The sequence below is a fragment of the Notechis scutatus genome, chromosome 5 (genome assembly GCF_049901735.1).
Source record: "Notechis scutatus isolate UNSWTSFEM ecotype Mainland chromosome 5, rNotScu1.2, whole genome shotgun sequence".
Lineage (NCBI taxonomy): Eukaryota > Metazoa > Chordata > Lepidosauria > Squamata > Elapidae > Notechis > Notechis scutatus.
This window is the reverse complement of record NC_142013.1, coordinates 70,093,382-70,105,829: the sequence shown is the minus strand read 5'-3', so window position 1 is coordinate 70,105,829 and position 12,448 is coordinate 70,093,382. Positions and strand designations below refer to the sequence as shown.

The window sequence follows — 12,448 nt, the reverse complement described above, 5'->3', positions numbered from 1 at the left end:
TCTACAGTTAAGATCAAGCTACCAGTTACTACAATAGTAAACTAAAATCACAACTTTCAATCTTTATCGGAGATCTCTCCCTAGGCGTTTGTTGAGTTAGCCATGTTCCCAGGAAGTGGAACATGTGAAATTGAGAAACAACTGTGTATATGTTATAGAATAGCTAGAACTTATTTTAATTACAGAATATTGATGAGAAGAGGTGTGAAAGATTAGTAATTCCACAAGTATAAGCATTTTTTTAAACTATAGCTGTTTTCTAGTTTGATGTCAGAAATTACAAACATGTAATTTTTGCTTATCCAAGTTTGGGCCTATCTAATAGTGTTCCAATATTTGAGGGGCTGCCAGAGAGAGGAAGGGGTCAAGCTATTTTCTAAAGCACCTGTAGGCCAGACAAGGATTAATGGATGGAAACTGAACAGGGAGAGATTTAACCTGAAAATAAGGAGAAACTTTCTGACAGTGAACAATCAACCAATGGAAGAGCTTGCCCTCAGAAGTTGTGGGAACATCATCACTTGAGACTTTCAAGAAGAGATTGGACTGCCATTTGTCAGAAATGGCTTGGGTGGGTGCGGGATTGGACTAGATCAGTGATCCCCAACCTTTTTTACGCCGCGGCCCGGTACCAGCATCAGCTGGGCACCGCGGCCTGGTACCGGCATCAGCTGGCGCCGCCATCTTTTTGATGAAAAAGTGCTTCCGGTGACCTCACCGGGCACTTTTTCATCAAGATGGCGGTGCGCACTTCGTGGCCTCTTTCGGTAGAAATGGCTTTCTACCCGGAAAAGCTCACCGATCGCTGGCGCACCATCTTTTTGATGAAAACGTGCTTCCGGTGAGCTTTCTACCGGAAAAGCTCACCGGAAGCACTTTTTCATCAAAAAAGATGGCGGGGCGCCAGCGGCCCGGTAGGACTTGTTCCGCGGACCGGTACCAGTCCGCGGACCGGTGGTTGGGGACCCCTGGACTAGATGACCTACAAGGTCCCTTCCAACTCTGATTATCTGTTAAGTAACTATAGCACCATCAACAGTAGGAAGCCCTCAGGCAAAAAGTGATGGAAGATGATAGGTAATCCTGTATGACTTTGGTTAATATCCTTTTAAATCCATCAACATCGTGTTATACCAAAAATGTCATATTTGAATTGTAATTATGCAACATATTCCTTTTTCTCCATTTCTTCACTGGATGTCTCCCTCCCCACTTTTTCCTATACTATGTACCGTATATGCCGGCGTATAAGACGACCCGGCGTATAAGACGACCCCCCAACATTTCCACTCAAAATATAGTTTGTTATATACTCGCCCCTCTTCCGCACGCCTTCCACTTTTGCACTTTTTTTTTTTTGAGGCACTTTTGTCTACCGTGGAAACGATCCCGTGAAGCGAAAGGAGCAGCCAGCCTTCTCCCAGCTCCCAAGGAAGCGAGGCTCGCACCACCCGGGCTCCGCTGAGGTATCCGGCTGGGGCTGTCAGGAGTTGTTACCGCTGGCGCGGCTCGCGCGGCTCCAGTCCGCGTTGCCTCGGGAAGGGAAAGGCAAAAAGGAAGAGCCGTGGCGGCGCTTTGCAATGGCAGCAGCGGCTCCTGGTTTTGCCTTTCCTTCCCGAGGCAACGCGGGACTGGAGCAGCGGGAGCGCGCCAGCGGTAACAACTCCTGACAGCCCCAGCCGGATACCTCAGCGGAGCTCGGGCGGTGCGAGCCTCGTTTCCTTGGGAGCTGGGAGAAGGCTGGCTGCTCCTTTCGGCTTCACGGGATTCGTTTCCACGGTGCGCTAAAGTGCCTCAGCCGGGGCAGCCGCAATGCTTCCCAATTACTATTTGCCGGCGTATAAGACGACCCGGCATATAAGACGACCCCCCCAATTGGAGGCATCTTTTTCAGGGCAAAAAAGTCGTCTTATACGCCGGCAAATACGGTATATCTTATCACTTTTAGTATGTCTTTTTTTCCTGAATTAAGAAAACAGATGTAGACTTGGAAGCTGAAGAATTTCTCCAGCTCCTGCAAGATACTGAGATGAACTCAATAGAGAGATCTACACACCCCAATTATCTTGCCACTTTAATTGCACTCAGCAGTAGAATCAATGCATTGTTCAATTTGGCTTCCTGGAATTACTTCCCTTAAACATTCAGTTTTTCCTCGGGTGCTTTTGTTTTTAAAAATGACTGTGGCTTTCATGCACCACAAGTAAAATATATTTTGCTCTTGAACTGTTATAATCTTCCTGAAAGAAGTCATTTCCGATAACTGGCTGAATAAATGAATGGAGGAAAGGGCCATCGAGAAGCTGGACACTGCTATAAAGAAGAGGAGAGGGGAGGAGAAGGGAAGAGAGTAGAATAAGTTCTGAAGGCATGTGGGTGGGGGAAGAGTCACTTTCAGATCTTCAGGGGACAAATCCTATGAATAGTATAGTTACTAGGAATGTAGGGACTATAAGATTTCTGCCCTAGAAATATGGGTGGTTACTTTTCATCTTCAGCTCTGAAGATAGTCAAAGAGTTAATTTTAAAAATGCTAATTTATATAGCCTGCAATCCTTTATTTTCTTTTGGCAATTCCTTAACTCCTTTTAAAATAATTCATTTTAAAACACCATTTCTGGTATGTAGGTGCCCTCTAGCTGTTACAGCCAGGGAAATGCCTGGATCTAAGATGATTCAGACTTAATTCATGAATTAATCCAGTTGGATCTAGTTGATGAAATATTTTTTTAAAATTGTTTCATAAATAATATAAATTTCTACCTCCTTGTTGATACTTTATATGAAATCTATTGATTTTTAAAGCAAACTTTAACAATAGTCATACAATATGAGGAGCATACTGAAATACTTTTAAGTCCCATGTAATGGGTCCTGAGTTTATATGATGCACCTTCTTGATTAAGCTAGCAAATTTGTAATTAATATCTGGAGGGTAGATATCTGAGTACCACTTTCAGTTCCAAAATGGAAAAAAGAGAAATATAATAAATAATGTTGATACTTACTCTGTGAAAAAGGAATATTAGAGGCATTTCTGTCATTTTGGATCGCATTTTAGTTTTGATTTCAAATGCTGCAGAAGCATTTTATGACATTACTATAACTGATGGCTGTCCAGCAGCAACAGAGGAAACACTGTCAGTAGTTGATATCCTTATTATTATACAGAATTACATAATAAGAATAGGAAGATACCTTGGATATCTTCTAGTCCAGGGGCATCAAACTCAATTTCATTGAGGGCCACATCAGGGTTGTGTTTGACCTCGGGGGGAGGGGGCAGGGCCAGGTGGGCAGGGCCAGCTCATTGTCACCCATGTTGGGGGCACCTGTGGTGGCCTAAGTGCTCTGCCAGTGAAAACGGAGCTCAGGAGGGCCACACATGGCCCTCTGAGCTCCATTTTCACTGGCAGAGGGTTGCAGGAAGCCGTCGCAGCTGAAAACAGAGCTCGAGAGGGCAGCGCACAGCCCTCCCAAGCTCCATTTTCACTGGCAAAGAAACTGCAGCCCGGTCCTTCATTGTTTCCAAGGCAGCCCCACAGGCCAAATCTAAGCACCCCATGGGCCGGATCCAGCCCGTGGGCCTTGAGTTTGACACCCCTGTTCTAGTCCAACCCCCTGCTGAAGCAGGAGACCCTATACAATTCAGACAAATGGCTGTCCAATCTCTTCTTAAATGTCTTCTCCACTAGACATCCACTACAATCTCCACAACTTCTGGAGGCAAGCTATTAAACAAAACAGTTATACGGTTAAGTTCTAATTAAACTCTAAATATGTACAGAATTATCTTTTCAAAGACAGCATGTTTTTGTGTGGCAAATTATTACAAGTAATAATGATAAACCATATATATATATGTATATATACTGTGTGTATACACACACACACACACACACACATATACATATACACATATATACATATATACCCTGTTTCTCCAACAATACGGCCTCCCCCAATAGGAAGTCCCAGCATGTTTTATAGGCATGAAATGAAATTAAGCCCCTCTCCCCAGATTAAGGCCTATATTAAAACATGCGAAATGGGGGGGGGGAATGGTGGGAGGGCTTGCCGTTAGGAAGTACTTTTGTGGCACACCCCAATATGGTGCTGCCTGCGTTGATCCTGATACGAAGTGCCCCACCAATGCCGAGGTCAACATCCAAGCCGTCGCCACCCGCCCACCCGAAGATGCAAGGGGGGGGAATTAAGTCACCCCCGAAAAGACGGCCTAGCCATTTTTTCGGGGCTCAAAAAAAAAAAAAAGACCCAGCCTTATTATATGAGAAACACGGTACATATATACATATATACATATATACATATAGATATACACATACACATACACACACACACACACACACATATCTTAGATCATAAATTTATTCAACGAACTTTACTTTCACAGGCTTTATAGCATATGGGTTTAAGGCTAGCTTTCTCCTACATTTAGCTTTTATGTGATTATTTCATTGTAAAATATGCATGTGAAACTGAAGTATCACTATCCAGCAGCCCACTGGATCTGATTATGCAAGCTCAAGGCCAGTAAAATTGTGGTAAAACAGACTGTTCAATATTCATGCTATTTTTTTATTCTGGAATTGCTATGATGAAAATGTGCATCCTTTTATTATCAATAAATTCATTCGTTTTTATGTTGAAATCATGAATCCATATCATCTTTCTTCTCAACATTAATTTACTCCTCCTCCCACAATACCCAATACTTTTAAAGTAAATTGAGAATGAAACGTATTTTATTTCAATTATTAGAATGACAGTCTATGACAGTGGTTCCCAAACTTTTTCAGTCCACCGCCCCCTTGGTGCTACAAACTCATGCTCAATGCCCCACACCCAGGGGCGGGATTCAAATTTATGTGGGCGTGGCCTAATTTGAGGGTGTGGTTTGCTGGTAACGTGACTGGGTGGGTGTGGCTTGCTGGTCACATGACTGGGTGGGCGTAGCTTGCTGGTCACATGACTGGTGGCATGGCTTGCTGGTCACGTGACTGGGTGGGCGTGGTTTGGTGACTGGCAAATACAAGTGGTCCTCACTTAATGGCCGGTAGCTTAGCAAGTGTTCTAACTTATGACTGGCCTTCCCAGAACTACTTGACCTGTTTTTGGAGTTTTGACAGCTATGAACACACATATACACATACTCCCTTCTAACCCTGCTGGAGCAGGTTATTGGACTAGAATGGGCAAAGCATCTCTGATTAGATTCCAGTAGTGAATAAAATCTAATCAGAGATGCTTTGCTGATTCTTGTTGATTTGTTTTATTTGTATTTCTTTATTTTATGTTGCTGAATTGCATTGACATGTGTGTCCCTTCTTGTGCACAACCCAGAAGCTTTTGTGATTTTTTGCAGCAAAAATTACTGACCTCTGGCTTTGCTCTACTCTTCAAACATGCCGCCATTGCCGTGTTCTTGGTGCCGGCCCCGCAGGTCCACCCCATTGATCCCCCTGCACTGGAGGGACCTGCCCAAGTAAGTCCAAGCGAAGTGGTGCACCAAGTCAATGGGGTGAGCCTGGGAGAGGGAAAGAGAGAGAGAGAGAAAAGAAAGAGAAAGAGAAGGAAGAAAGAGAAAAGGGAAAGAAAGAAAAAGGGACAAAGAAAGGAGGGGATGGAGGCGGGGAGGGGGAGAGAGGGAGAGAGAGAGACCTGATGCATCAGATTGAAATGAGGCCTAGTTTAGAGGCCCTTTTTCACATTGAAACATCTTTGCCAGCATCTTTGCCAGCACATTGAAACATCTTTGGCTTCTATAATTAAAGGTTTTGTGGATGAAACATGGCCAAGACTATCAGGAAGCTCTCACATATTGTTGAGGCTTTAAACAGGATCCATTGGACCAGACCTCCACCCTAAAAAATTACACTGCTCAAAAAAATAAAGGGAACACTTAAACAACACAATGTAACTCCAAGCCAATCACACTTCTGTGAAATCAAACTGTCCATTTAGGTAGCAACACTGATTGACAATCAATTTCACATGCTGTTGTGCAAATGGAATAGACAACAGGTGGAAAGCAGAGGCAGTTAGCAAGACATCCCCAATGAAGGAGTGGTTCTGCAGGTGGTGACCACAGACCACTTCTCAGTTCCTATGCTTTCTGGCTGATGGTTTGGTCACTTTTGAATGCTGGCGGTGCTTTCACTCTAGTGGTAGCATGAGACGAAGTCTACAACCCACACAAGTGGCTCAGGTAGTGCAGCTCATCTGGGATGGCACATCAATGTGAGCTGTGGCAAGGTGGTTTGCTGTGTCGGTCAGCATAGTGTCCAGAGCATGGAGGCGCTTCCAGGAGACAGGCCAGTACATCAGGAGACGTGGAGGAGGCCATAGGAGGGCAACAACCCAGCATCAGGACCGCTACCTCCGCCTTTGTGCAAGGAGGGACAGGAGGAGCACTGCCAGAGCCCTGCAAAATGACCTCCAGTGGGCCACAAATGTGCATGTGGATGCTCAAGCGGTCAGAAACAGACTCCATGAGGGCGGTATGAGGGCCCAACGTCCACAGGTGGGGGTTGTGCTTACAGCCCAACACCGTGCAGGACGTTTGGCATTTGCCAGAGAACACCAAGATTGGCAAATTCGCCACTGGCACCCTGTGCTCTTCACAGATGAAAGCAGGTTCACACTGAGCACATCCGACAGACGTGACAGGGTCTGGAGAATGTTCTGCTGCCTGCAACATCCTCCAGCATGACCGGTTTGGCAGTGGGTCAGTAATGGTGTGGGGTGGCATTTCTTTAGGGGGCCGCACAGCCCTCCATGTGCTCTCCAGAGGTAGCCTGACTGCCATTAGGTACTGAGATGAAATCCTCAGACCCCTTGTGAGACCATATGCTGGTGCGGTTGGCCCTGGGTTCCTCCTAATGCAAGACAATGCTAGACCTCATGTGGCTGGAGTGTGTCAGCAGTTCCTGCAAGACAAAGGCATTGATGCTATGGACTGGCCTGCCCGTTCCCCAGACCTGAATCCAATTGAGCACATCTGGGACATCATGTCTCACTCCATCCACCAATGCCACGTTGCACCAGACTGTCCAGGAGTTGGGGGATGCTTTAGTCCAGGTGTGGGAGGAGATCCCTCAGGAGACCATCCGCCACCTCATCAGGAGCATGCCCAGGCGTTGTAGGGAGGTCATACAGGCACGTGGAGGCCACACGCACTGCTGAGCCTCATTTTGACTTGTTTTAAGGACATTACACCAAAGTTGGATCAGCCTGTAGTGTTTTTTTCCACTTTAATTTTGAGTGAAACTCCAAATCCAGACCTCCATTTGCTAAATTTGATTTCCATTGATAATTTTTGTGTGCTTGTGTTGTTAGCACATTCAACTATGTAATGAACAAAGTATTTAATAAGAATATTTCATTCATTCAGATCTAGGATGTCTTATTTTTGTGTTCCCTTTATTTTTTTGAGCAGTGTACTTTTCCCCAATGTATTACAGTGCCAATTCTGAAGAAGGCAAAACCAAAATGTATTGGTAAATTACAAGGAGAACACAAACACATACACACACACACACACACACACACACATTCCCTTCTAACCCTGCTGGAGCAGGTGATTGGACTAGAATAGATATCTCATCTTTCTCCTCCCTCCCTCCCTCCTTATTTCTTTTTCTTTCTGTCCCTTCCTTCCATCCCCCCCTTTCTTTGTCCCTTTTTCTTTCTTTCCCTTTTCTCTTCTTCCTTCTCTCTCTCTCTCTCTCTTCCTCTTTCCTTCTCTCAGGGTCACCCCATGGACTTCGTACACCGCTCCGTTTGGACTTGCTTGGGCAGGTGCCTCTGGTGCAAGGGGCTCAATGGGGTAGACCTGCAGGGCCTCGCCCTGAACACGGTGGCGGCGGGATGTTTGAAAAGGAGAGCAAAGCCACTCTGGCTTTGCTCTCCTTTCCCAATGCTGCATTTGGGGAGAGGTCCCCAGGATCACCCCATTGAGCTCCTTGTACCAGAGTGTTCAAGTCAATGAGGTGATCCTGCGGGGCCTCGCCTTGAACGCAACGATGGCGGGATTTTTACTCACCCATGCTGCTCACCTCCAGTGCCCCCCTGCCGCCTCCTAGCACCCCCCTTCTGCCCCCCTTGCCTCTCAGTGCCTCCCTAAGGCATCCCACTGCCCCCCAGGGGCGGTACTGCCCACTTCGGGAACCACTGGTATATGGTTTTGCACTGGTAAATTTATTGAAGCAAAGACATTTACAGGTTGTGCACCAGTTACGCCCTTTCCTGGACCAACGGTCCCTACTCACAGTCACTCATGGTCTATCACTTCCCGTCTTAATTTTTGCAACACGCTCTACATGGGGGTGCCTGTGAAGAACAACTGGGAACTCCAGTTGGTGCAATATACAGTGGCCCACATGGTTTTGTGCAGATCCCAGTGTGTACGTTTCACCTCTCCTGCGGGAAGCTACATTGGTTGCCAATTTGCTTCTGGATGCAATTCAAGGTGCTGGTTGTCACTTTTAAAGTCCTTCATGGCTTGGAACCAGATTTTCTGAGGAAACGTCTCTTGCCAGTCACATCTACCCAACCCATCAGAGAGGAGGGACAGGGAATGCTGCGAGTCCCATCCCTGAGGGAGATACACCTGGTAGGACCCAGAAGAAGGGCCTTCTCCGTGGTGACTCCCTCTCTCTGGATCATCATTCCCCCAAAGATTAGAATGGTCCTTTCTCTAATACTCTTCTGGAAGGCACTGAAGACCTGGTTCTGCCAGCGGGCCTGGGGATCCAGAGTGGGATGGAGCCCATCAAATGGCTCATGTGATCTGCTATCGTTGGGGCGGGGTGGGTGGGAGTTGGGGTGATTTCCCCCCCCCAGATTTTGTTCTATTGTACTTTAATTTATTTGATTGTTTTTATTAGTTGTTATTGTTTTTTTGTTTTAAATATGGTTTTACATTCTGTAAGCTGCCTCAAGTCGTCATGGGTTAAGAGGCGGCAATATAAATTGAATAAAGTAAATAAATAAATACATTTATGGTTAATTTTCACATGCATAGAGAGGAAATCAATGACTGATGAATTCTTCATTATGTTTTGGGATAGATCCCAGAAACTGAAGCGAGGCAAGAAATGATGGGAAAAACTAACACCATTCAGAGATAATCAAGGAAATTATATTTAGATGCCATAAAGTTAAGTATTCTATACTGTACTCAAAAATAAAGTATATTTCTCTATTTCTATTTAGATGAGGCAAGATTTACGTGTAAATTAAAAATGTTGTTTCCACAAAGTGATAATTAACATTAACATATTTAATCATGTTTCTTTCATTACATATTATCTTTGATATAAAACCATGCTTACATGCTCAGTGATGATACATTATTAATCATTTCCCCCCTCCATTCAAGTTTTAGAATGTCAGAAACTCAAACATGCAACAATCTGACACTGTGGAGTTTAATAGGATGTTTTATTATAAATACAGAAGAAACATATAACAAAAAGAAAAAAGACAATTAAGCATCCAACTGTCTTTCCAGCTGTCACTATAATGCTGACCCATTATTTATATGAATAACTTTTTCCCCAGAGATATATTTTCTGACTTTAAATAAATACTTAATATTTTAGCACAAACATGTTGATATAGTTTCAATACTGAACACAAGTGCAAAAGCATGCCTGAACTGGTATTACAATTGTAGGTCATACAAGATACCACTTGCTATAATGCCTTTAGCATTAATTTTCTTCTCTCGTTGCTTATTACTACTACTAATTACTTACTGCAATGCTGAAATAGTAGCAAAACAAGTATAGCAAAAAACTTATTCAAAATTAGTGGACTAAAATTCTTTGTCAGTCCTATAATAGGTTTTTGCATTTCAGACATTTGCTCCATATTGGTTTTTTTCTTTTAAATGTAGAATAAAATAAATATGAATGTGTGTCAATGTTTTATTACCTCTGGAAACTAAATTCCAGCTGATCCTGCCAACATGCTTAATGTGTTGGTGTAGATTTTAGATGTTTTCTGTTTCATTATGCTCCAAGTAAGTCTATAGTTAATAATTTATTGTGGAACAACTTTACTTATTTTTCAGTCTATGCAGGTGTCTGACAACCAGACAAGCCAGTTGCCTAAAAACAGATTAGAAATAAAAGAATTGAACGGCAGCATTTTAAAAATACAAATGCATTATAGACAGATCCTTCCTGTGATAGTGTAGATGCATACTCTCAAATAGCTTGAGGATAGATGTACTCATCTTGAAAAACAGCCTTCACTTCTCCATAGTTACTATTTATTTTTAAAGTTAGTCAACTATATTACAGTATGAGGAAATTTAAGTGATGGAGGACAGAGCTATGGATGGGTATGCTTCTCAACATGTGTAGGAAAATGGCTTAAGCCAGTGCTGCCAAACACTTGTAGATGAATCCTAAATTGTGAAGATGATCAAGGTCAACTGACCTTGATCTGGTCAAGAATGTATGCTGTTTCCAAACTCTTTATATGGAAAAAGTGTATTTTCTTTTTCTCATATAAGTGAGGCTGTGAAAAATTATAAAAGACAATTCACAATCAGGTTTAATGGTATACACCACTCTCTTGGCAAGATGTATCCTTATTTTACTTTTCTATTGATCTGTCTTTGTTCCATATGCAGATCTCCTGAAACTTGAAGGCAGACGTGATTAGTTCCTCTCTTACGTCATTTCAGCCAGTACACTTTAACCAGGGGTGGGATTCAAATTTTTTAACTGGTTCTGTTGGCATGGCTTAGTTGGTGGGTGTGGCTTGGTGGTCATGTTATTGACTGGGCGTGGCCAACTCGATATCACTCACATCAAGGCATGCATCTCACCTGGCCTCTCATGACTATGGGGATGCTGCAACAGTCGTAAGTGTGAAAAATGGTCATGTCACTTTTTTCAGTGCCATTGTAACTTTGAATGGTCACTCCACACAAGCAAAGTACCAGCAAAAGAGGGAAAGAAAACTCCAGAGAGGTTCCTGAGACAGGAAGTCTAGTCCTTCCAAGAATGTAATAAGGGTTAACGGAGAGGCAGTTTCTGCAAGCAACACCAGAATGTTTCCTTCCTGCCTTCCTTACAGGATTAGGCCAGTAATTTCTTCTAACAACCGGTTCTCCAAACTGCTTAGAATGTTAACAACCGGTTCTAGCGAATAGGTGCGAACTGGTAGAATCCTACCCCTGACTTTAACTAATGCAGTATTATTATTTGATGATACAGAAACCTTGACATTAATGAGTTAAACTAAAGAACAAAGATTAGTAAGCCAGTGGCTGAAAACAAGTATCTTCATATAAATTATCCAAGAGAAATGATTATCCTGAGATAAGCTTAAAAGTAAAGTGCTGTATTAAATATTCCAATACTCTTGAAAGAGAACATAATTACCAGAAGTGTAGCTTTCAGCTTTTAAAAGGAGCAGATTGCAGGACAGCAGGAAAGAACTGTAATTTGGCATTTATTTCATTGTAATTTGAACCAAGGAGATTGATTTTGCTAATATCAGGATTATCTCATATTGAGAGGTAGAGGCGTGCAAGATATGTAATTTAATTATAAATAATCATATATTCAAAATATGAAAAGCTTTTACTACCTCCAATTTGTATAGATATTATTTTCATTCATTTAATAAATGTATCTTTTATAGTAGGGAGTAATAAAATTCTGCTAATTCTTGCTTGTGATGCTCTTGTATAGGAAACCTAAGGTAGAAAAGTTCAACTGTAAATGGTCTGTTCAACACAATATACAGTAGTTTGATTACTGTAATGAGCTTTACATGGGACTGACCTTGAAAAGTATCCAGAAGCTTCCACTGGTACAGCATGCAGTGCAATAGACTGTTATGCTTGCTCCCAGAAGAGCAGATATCACACCTCTACTTCATAAATGCATTTGTTGCCAGTCTTTTCTGGGTCCAACTCAAAGTGCTAGTTTTAACTGCCCCTTCATTGCAGGATGCTGAATTATGAGCAACCCCCTCTTCCCAATTATGTCAATCAGTCTCATTAGATCTGGCAGAGAAGGCATATTGCAGAGACCTACATTTAATGGATTCTCTGCCATGGTGCTCTCCCTACAGCAGTGATCCCCAACCTTTCTTATGCCGCGGCCCGGTATCCCCAACCTTTTTTATGGCGCGGCCCGGTACCGGCATTAGCTGGGCGCCGCCATCTTTTTTTGATGAAAAAGTGCTTCCGGTGAGCTTTCTACCCGGAAAAGCTCACCGGAAGCACTTTTTCATCAAAAAAAGATGGCGGCGCCCAGCAAACCAGCGGCTCGGTAGGACTTGTTCCACGTACCGGTACCGGTCCGCGGACCGGTGGTTGGGGACCCCTGCCCTACAGAACATTCTTCCCTTTCAGGTTAACCTCAGGTTAGCTCCATCCCTTTTATTTTGCAAGACCTGA

General features: G+C 43.3%; 1 protein-coding gene across 1 annotated transcript in view; it reads right to left on the bottom strand.

The window, feature by feature from the left end:
• Positions 1 to 12,448, bottom strand: part of PHKA2 (phosphorylase kinase regulatory subunit alpha 2) — a 105,768-nt gene that overhangs the window by 9,581 nt on the left and 83,739 nt on the right. The window lies entirely within an intron of this gene.